At 46.4% G+C, this 8950-nt stretch overlaps 1 long non-coding RNA gene across 1 annotated transcript; it reads left to right on the plus strand.

Annotated features, from left to right (window-relative positions):
- Positions 1-6300: 6300 nt before the first annotated feature.
- On the plus strand, positions 6301-7937 carry LOC141072955 (uncharacterized). The gene is made up of 3 exons (XR_012226909.1): positions 6301-6476; positions 6555-6725; positions 7509-7937. It is a non-coding gene; the product is annotated as an uncharacterized lncRNA (long non-coding RNA).
- The last annotated feature ends 1013 nt before the right edge of the window (positions 7938-8950 follow it).

Here is an 8950-nt window from a genome sequence, read left to right on the forward strand (position 1 = left end):
TTTTAAAATTTGACCGTCATACCTGTAGTTTGTCCGGGGGGCAGGACTTCCTCCCCCCGGACACAAACGCCTCACATCCATCAGTCATTTCCTCCATCTTTTCCTTCCTTCTTTCACAGGCGCTGTCACGTCTCCGTCAGATTTGGGGCCTGCTGTTCCGGTCGCAGCCACTCGGAGGCGCCGGACCACCACTTCGCCATCAGACTCGGGGATGGCTGTTCCTGCCTCGGCCACTGGGAGGCGCCGTGGTTCGCCCGTGAGTTATGGTGGTGACAGAGAAGTGGCGCCTGCGCAGGCATCTGGTGGGCGCAGGCTCCGCCCCTCTGTCAGTCGTCAGGGGGTTACTGCATCACCATCTAGCCTGGTCCTGGGGGCGGCCCTAATGACATCACCAGTCCAGGAACCTGTGAGGGATGACCTGATCCCTCAAATACCTTGGGACTGGTCTTGCAAGCCGCCGGATATATTCTTGGTTCCCCTGTGTGCTACTTAGTGATTGATTTCTGTTTGACTCTGACCTCAGCCTGGATTTCTGACCCCTCTATTGCCTGACGATTTTGTACTTCTGCTACTCTCCTGGTTTGTGACCTTGGCCTGGATATTCTGACTCTGCTACTTCCTAACGATTCTGTACCTCTGCCGCCCTCCTGGTTTTTGACTCAGACCTTGGCCTGAATTTGACTCTGCTATTGCCTGCCGTTTTTGTACTTCCCTGACGACCGTCCTGCTCTGGCCGCTGCTCATATTCAGACAGCTATCTCCTGGGCTCTGTTGTAAATCCAGATCCCTGTATAGGGGTAAAGGGTATCAGTGCTTCTCGGGGTGTTGTCTGGCTGCAGCCCAGAACCGCAGACGGACGTTACATTATATCAGGCCACATCTATTAACTGCTTCTTGTGTATATACCCAACATATACAAAAGCAGTCTCCCTGAACTTTTTTTTTCCCTTCTTCTGACTGAGCTGATTTTTGGCCTGAACACCTGTTGCATTGCACAGCCTGGAAGATCACTCTCATTTTCCTGCACAACTATGCGGCAGTCTGGAGTCTTCAGGGAGAGAGCTGCACCTCAGAGATCCATGCTCCTGGCATGTCGGCCTCTGGCAACTACTCTGGCTATGGTTGCCCAGGGGCTCAGGTATTGCCCGCAGATGTGGCCAAAGTTTTATTACCTATCTCAGTTTCATGTGGTCAGAAAACGCTGTGTTTAAACGCGTATGTGGATAGTGGCTCTGAAGGAAATTTTATGGATTCTTTGACTGCTAGGAATCTGGGTGTAACACTACTAAAACTTAACGCCCCTATTAATACCACGGCTATTAATGGCACAAACATTATTCAGGAGGGGGTTAAGTTTGTTACTGCCAAGGTTGCTATGTCTGTGGGAGCCTTACACACTGAACTTGTGTCATTTTCTGTGATGGACAATTTATCCTCTGCAGTTATTCTGGGTATGCCGTGGTTATGCCAGCACAATCCTGTCATCGACTGGCACTTGGGTGACGTTGTACGCTGGAGCCCACAGTGTCAGGAAAATTGCATATCCCTAGCAGTAAACCAAATTAAGGTTAAAACCCCCCGCATACCGTTTGCTTTCAGAGATTTTGAGGATGTCTTTTCTATTGTAGAATCTGAAAAGCTACCCCCTCACAGAGAGTATGATTGCCCTATTGATCTGATTCCGGATGCCCGTCTCCCTAAGGGAAGAATATTTAATCTCTCTGGCCCAGAGCGTCAGGCCATGAATGACTATATTGCAGACAGCTTAAGAAAAGGGTTTATCAGACCATCCATTTCTCCAGTTGGGGCCGGGTTCTTCTTTGTGGAAAAGAAGGATGGTGGTCTCAGACCCTGCATTGATTATCGGGAGTTGAATGCAATCAATATAAAAAACCAGTATCCGCATCCACTCATCCCTGATCTTTTTAATCAGCTAACAGGAGCCCGTTGGTTTACTAAACTTGACCTCCGGGGGGCATATAATCTGGTCCGCATAAGAAAGGGAGATGAGTGGAAAACGGCCTTTAATACACCCCTTGGCCATTTTGAGTACTTGGTAATGCCGTTCGGACTCAGTAACGCACCTGCCGTATTCCAGCACTTTGTTAATGATATTTTTAGAGACATTTGCGGGGTGTATGTCGTGGTGTATTTAGATGACATTCTGATTTACTCTGCTGACCCTGTGACACACTCTCAACACGTCTGTTCTGTGCTACAGAGACTACGTGAACACTCCTTGTTTGCTAAACTGGAGAAATGTATCTTTTTTGCTGAGGAGGTACAGTTTTTAGGATACATGGTTTCAGGTAAAGGCTTCCGCATGGATCCTGCCAAGGTCCAGCCTATTAAGGCTTGGGTGCAACCCAAATCGCTGAAAGCGCTGCAGCGATTTTTGGGGTTTGCTAATTATTACCGCAAGTTCATTAGAGGTTTCTCAGAGATTGCCAAGCCACTCACGGATATGACCCGGAAAGGGGCGGACGTGGCCAATTGGAATCCTGAGGCAATTCAGGCATTTTCTACGTTAAAAGAGTGCTTTGTGGCCAACCCGGTTTTGGTTCAGCCGGATCTGGACCGTCCATTTATTGTGGAGGTGGATGCCTCTGAAGTCGGAGTGGGAGCAGTGCTATCACAAGGCACTACATCCCTCACTCAGCTTCGTCCATGTGCTTTTTTTTCCCGCAAATTCTCTTCCACGGAGAAAAACTATGATATAGGGAATCGGAAACTATTGGCAATTAAATGGGCCTTCGAGGAATGGCGTCACTTCCTCGAGGGCGCCAAGCACAATATCACGGTAATTACCGATCATAAGAACCTGACATACCTGGAATCAGCAAAAAGGTTAAATCCTAGACAAGCAAGGTGGGCATTGTTTTTCTCTAGGTATAATTTTGTAATCACCTTCCGCCCTGGTACAAAAAATGTGAGGGCCGATGCCCTCTCTTGCAGTTTCTGCCCCTCACAAGCTGAGGACTGTGAACCAGTTCCAATATTGGCCACTGGGATCATTGTGTCTGCAGTGTCTTTGGACCTTCTGGAGGAGATCCGTAAATCCCCAGAACAAGCCCCTGACACTACGCCACCCAACAAATTGTTCGTTCCACCTGCGTTTCGCCTACAAGTGCTTAGAGAATCACATAACTCTGTCTTGGCAGGCCATCCTGGTCTCAATAATACCGCCAGATTTATAACTAGGAATTTTTGGTGGCCGACGGTGGTTAAGGACTGCAAAGAATATGTTTTAGCATGTGAGGTCTGTGCCCGCACCAAGTCCTCCCATAATCTCCCTGCCGGCTGGCTCCAGTCCTTGCCCATCCCCGAGAGTCCATGGACCCACATCTCCATGGACTTCATTACGGACCTGCCGTCCTCAGATGGAAAAACGTGTATCTGGGTGGTGGTGGACAGGTTCAGTAAACAATGTCATTTTGTCCCCCTGTCGGGGTTACCTAACTCGGAAACGCTGAGTAAACTGTTTATTGTACATGTGGTACGTTTACACGGTGCCCCGGTCAATATTGTGTCTGACAGGGGTACCCAATTTGTGTCAAAGTTCTGGAGGGCGTTCTGTAAACGCATTGGTATTGAGCTATCTTTTTCCTCGGCTTACCACCCTGAAACCAATGGTCAAACCGAACGTGTCAACCAGGCTCTCGAGTAATACCTTCGCTGCTACGTCTCAGAACACCAGTCCGATTGGGCAGAACATCTGCCACTAGCCGAGTTTGCCCTAAATAATCAGTATCAGGACTCCATTAAGTCCACCCCCTTTTTCTGCAACCACGGGCTGCATCCGCGCTTTGGCTCATTCTCGGCCAGAATGTCGGAGCTTCCTGGGGTAGAGAAAAATATACATCGTTTAAAAACCATTTGGTCTGAAGTAAACTCGAACTTGAAAGGGGCCCAGGTTAGACAGACCTCGGCAGCGAACAAACGGCGATCCAAAGGACCGCACCTGGGAGTTGGAGACAAGGTTTGGCTCTCCACCAAAAACATCAAGCTTAAAGTACCGTCTGACAAACTGGGTCCCAGATTTATTGGTCCATACGAGATTATAGAGGTGATTAACCCGGTAGCATTCCGTTTAAAACTCCCTCAGTCTTTCAAATTACCCAGTGTCTTCCACAAGTCTCTTCTCAAGTCGTATCGCTCCCCAATTCACCCTGTCCCGTCCCCTCCTCCTCCCGTTTCGGTTGGAGGGTCCTTGGAGTATGAAGTCCAGGGTGTCCTTGACTCCCGCCTTGTAAGAGGGTCCGTACAGTATCTGGTACACTGGAGGGGCTACGGCCCGGAGGAGAGGTCCTGGGTCCCTGCGAGGTACATCCATGCCAAAGCACTAATTAGAAGGTTTCACCTCCTTCACCCTGACAAGCCAGGTTTTAAAGGGTCCGGAGGCCCCTCTTGGAAGGGGGGTACTGTCACGTCTCCGTCAGATTTGGGGCCTGCTGTTCCGGTCGCAGCCACTAGGAGGCGCCGGACCGCCACTTCGCCGTCAGACTCGGGGACGGCTGTTAGTGCCTCGGCCACTGGGAGGCGCCGTGGTTCTATTACGTCGCCGTCAGACTCAGGGCCTATGGTCCCAGCTTTAGCCACTAGGAGGCGCCGGTCTGTCACATCACCCTTGGATTCGGGGCCTGCTGTTCCGGTCACGGCCACTAGGAGGCACCGGACCGCCACTTCACTGTCAGACTCGGGGACGGCTGTTCCTGCCTCGGCCACTGGGAGGCGCCGTGGTTCGCCCGTGATGAACTATGAAAGAAATGGAGGGCACCGCTGTAAGGGATCACCAATTACATGCTAAAAGTCCACAAAATAAACCAAAGAAAAGGGGCATGTAAAAAAAAAGGGATCACCAAGTAAATATAATTAGGTACAAAAATATAAATCTTTAATGGAAACATCAAGAATAAAACAACACTCAGTGCAGATAAAAACAATTAAAACCGCATAAATGCGACCATTACATACAAACCCAGAAAAGGGTACAAGCCTCTGTACAGACCCCACAAGCTGTAATTGCAATACAAGTGTAAAATCACAATATCACATAGAAAAGCCACCAAGAACACCTAACACTCATAAATGTATTGTTGCTGAAAAATAGGCAGAGAATAAGGGGTCCAAGGAGCCCAAATACAGTAACCCCACGAAAAAAACACCATGTAACCTGCTGTAGGTAAGGAGATGCTGGTAGGAAGAGGTTCAATCCTGCAAAAGGTGTGGGTGGAGTGGCGTGGGGAGAGGCAGAGGCATGAGTAACGCCCAACGCGTTACGCCAGAAAAACTGGCTTCATCAGGAGCGATACAGTGTTGTGAGTCATTGATGTATAAATACCTTAGTCAATAATCACAGATCGGAAACAGGTGTGAGTCAGAGGAATCTCAAATGAGCCGGACACAAGACAGTGTCGGAGCGCCGGAAGTGAAGCGGCGGATCTGCGCAGCCGCAGTGGACCAAAGTGAGGTCTAATAATGGGTATACAAAGATGGTGTTCAAAAACTCCATTGCGCATGCGCGAAATGACGTAGCTTGCAAGAAAAAGAGTATGGTGATGATGAGTCATCATCCACGTGATCTCACGGGCAGGAAGCCCTAATGTTCTCGTGATACCGGGAACAGATTGTTAAGCCCAAAAACGCCACAAATAAGCAGCGCATGCGCTAAAAGACAATTTGGCCAAGAAAATCTAAAAGAAAATATGGTAATCCCCCCGCAGGGAAGGGTAACTATATGAAAAACTGTGTCATCCCGGCAAAGCCCCATAAGCGCACAGGAACAGTGTAGGCATGGGGTATCACAGAGCGACCACATGTGTGCAATATGGATAACAAATATATAACATCATCATTTGTCAGATGGTATAGACCCCGTCTTAAATATAAGACAGGCAGACAGATCTATTTGTATTATTTTTTATATAAGAAATATTAAAAAACCATGGTTTTTTAGATAGAGAGTCAAATAATGCTCTCTGAATTTTATTTTGATATAAACATTAGATCACCTAATAAGAATATAGACCAAAAATGGTGGTGTAGCATAACAGCACAACATGACAATGAGACTAAGATCACAGAGCAATGACGGAGGAGCAATGGAAGAGTACATGGTTAATGCAAGTTTAATGAGCCAAAGCAATCCCAAGTGAATAAAAAAAAAAAAAAAAAAGGGAATGAATGGGGGAGGAGGGGGGAGGGGTTGGAAAGGGAGACGGGGTGGGGGGGTAAGGTAAGGGTAGGGGTTAAATGAGATGAAGATTTTAAAGCACATTGCTTTAAATGGCTGCGGTATATTGATGATGTTATACTTTTTTGGACAGGCACCGAAGAAAGCTGCCGAACATTTATTAGTGGGCTGAACCAGAACCTCTTCAATATTAAGTTAACATCCAACATTTCCTGTACCACGGTGGAGTTTCTGGATCTCAGTCTTTCTTTGGAAGGCTCGTATATCTCTACCAGTCTATATCGTAAGCCAACAGCCACCAACAGCCTCCTCCATTATAACAGTTTTCACTCCTATCATCTAAAAAATGGTATCCCCACAGGTCAGTTTCTTCGAGCTAAAAGAAATTGTAGCAATCCATTGGCCTTTCAGTCGGAAGCAAGAACATTGACAGACCGCTTCAAGAACCGTGGGTATCCTAAAAAAGTTATCTCGGCCGCTTACCAAAGAGCGAGGACAAGTACACGTGTAGAACTACTACAGAGGAAAACACGTGAGTCTTCTAGACCCTTGGGTGTAGTGACTACTTATAACAACCAGTGGCATGATGTCCGCAAAATTCTGGGTCAGAACTGGGGCATTTTACTAAGTGAAGCCAAATTGGCTCCATACATTTCTAATTCCCCCCAGCTTGATAGCACGGCGGGCCCGCAACCTGAAGGACCGACTATGTCATAGCCATTATGTACGCCCTACGGCCAGACTTAATAGCGGTTTTAGGTTATTTGGAACCTACCCCTGTGGGGACTGCAATGTTTGCCAATATATGGTTGCCCAATTTGGTACTCGAATGCCTATTTATCCATTTCATATCTTACCTAAAAAGGCATATTTTAATTGTAAGTCCCGCAACTTAGTTTATGCTCTCATTTGTAACTGTCCAAAAATTTAGGTGGGGCAGACAACCCAAGAATTGAGAAGGAGATTACAGCAACATCTCTCTAATATCTCCACTGCCAATAGAGATCGAGCAAAGGGTAAACATATTACTCCAGTGGCAGCGCATTTTTTAGAGAATCATCGTGGACGCCCCACTGGTCTACGAGCACTGGTCTTGGAAGAGGTACTTTTGAATATCAGAGGGGGCGATATAGGCCCGAGGCTTCTCAGATGTGAATCCAAATGGATTCATGATCTGGGCAGCCTCGCCCCTAATGGTCTTAATGAAGAATTACTCTTCACAGGGTTCTATAAACAATTATGATATTTGGATTTGGGCTGTTTATATGTAGCCCTTTTGGCCTTAATCGTTTATTGTTCTTTTCTCTCCCAACAGCCCTCTTTCCATCTTTTGATGCCCTCTTTCCTTGGCTCTACTGGGCTGTCTTGACATCGGGGAGAGACTTCTTGAACCTGCTTGGTGGATCGGGCATCTACATCTGGCTGGCAAAACTGTTCACTATTGCCCCTCCCTCCCGTCGAGACTATGGCAAAAACCCAGATCATGGATGCATTCTTGGTTGGGAAATACTCCTACTGTGATCAAGGATTTTGCCCTTTGACAACTCTCTTTCTTTGGTCAACATCTACTGGACTTATGGCTACTTAATGGCAGCCACTAATTTACAACAGGAGTATATTCAACCTTCGATAAGATCCATTTGTTCGCTGCTCTTTTTGGATTCCTTATCACATTAACCTCCCATTTAACCCCTACCCTTACCTTACCCCCACCCTCCCCCACCCCGTCTCCCTTTCCAACCCCTCCCCCATTCATTCCCTTTTTTTTTTTTTTTTTTTATTCCCTTGGGATTGCTTTGGCTCATTAAACTTGCATTAACCATGTACTCTTCCATTGCTCCTCCGTCATTGCTCTGTGATCTTAGTCTCATTGTCATGTTGTGCTGTTATGCTACACCACCATTTTTGGTCTATATTCTTATTAGGTGATCTAATGTTTATATCAAAATAAAATTCAGAGAGCATTATTTGACTCTCTATCTAAAAAACCATGGTTTTTTAATATTTTTTATATAAAAAATAATACAAATAGATCTGTCTGCCTGTCTTATATTTAAGACGGGGTCTATACCATCTGACAAATGATGATGTTATATATTTGTTATCCATATTGCACAGAAATGCTCAGGTACGGATTGCATTCAAAGTGGTCTTGCTTTTAATGTATCTAGGAGGCCGTAATGGCACAGTGTTTATTAAAAACGTAGAGTAGGACCCCCACATGAGATTGCCTTGGCGCGGCGGGGTGGCTCAATTGAATTGATCAATTTTTTTGCTAAATATCTCATTTTGAATACAGTTAGATGTTATGTGCAAATGCACTTTATGTTATGCGTTCTGACCTTGGCAACGCTGGCTTCTCTTTTCTTTTTTATATTTAAGACGGGGTCTATACCATCTGACAAATGATGATGTTATATATTTGTTATCCATATTGCACACATGTGGTCGCTCTGTGATACCCCATGCCTACACTGTTCCTGTGCGCTTATGGGGCTTTGCCGGGATGACACAGTTTTTCATATAGTTACCATTCCCTGCGGGGGGATTACCTTATTTTCCTTTAGATTTTCTTGGCCAAATTGTCTTTTAGCGCATGCGCTGCTTATTTGTGGCGTTTTTGGGCTTAACAATCTGTTCCCGGTATCACGAGAACATTAGGGCTTCCTGCCCGTGAGATCACGTGGATGATGACTCATCATCACCATACTCTTTTTCTTGCAAGCTACGTCATTTCGCGCATGCGCAATGGAGTTT

The sequence above is a fragment of the Dendrobates tinctorius genome, unplaced genomic scaffold (genome assembly GCF_039654945.1).
Source record: "Dendrobates tinctorius isolate UK_male_01 unplaced genomic scaffold, ASM3965494v1 ptg000293l, whole genome shotgun sequence".
NCBI lineage: Eukaryota > Metazoa > Chordata > Amphibia > Anura > Dendrobatidae > Dendrobates > Dendrobates tinctorius.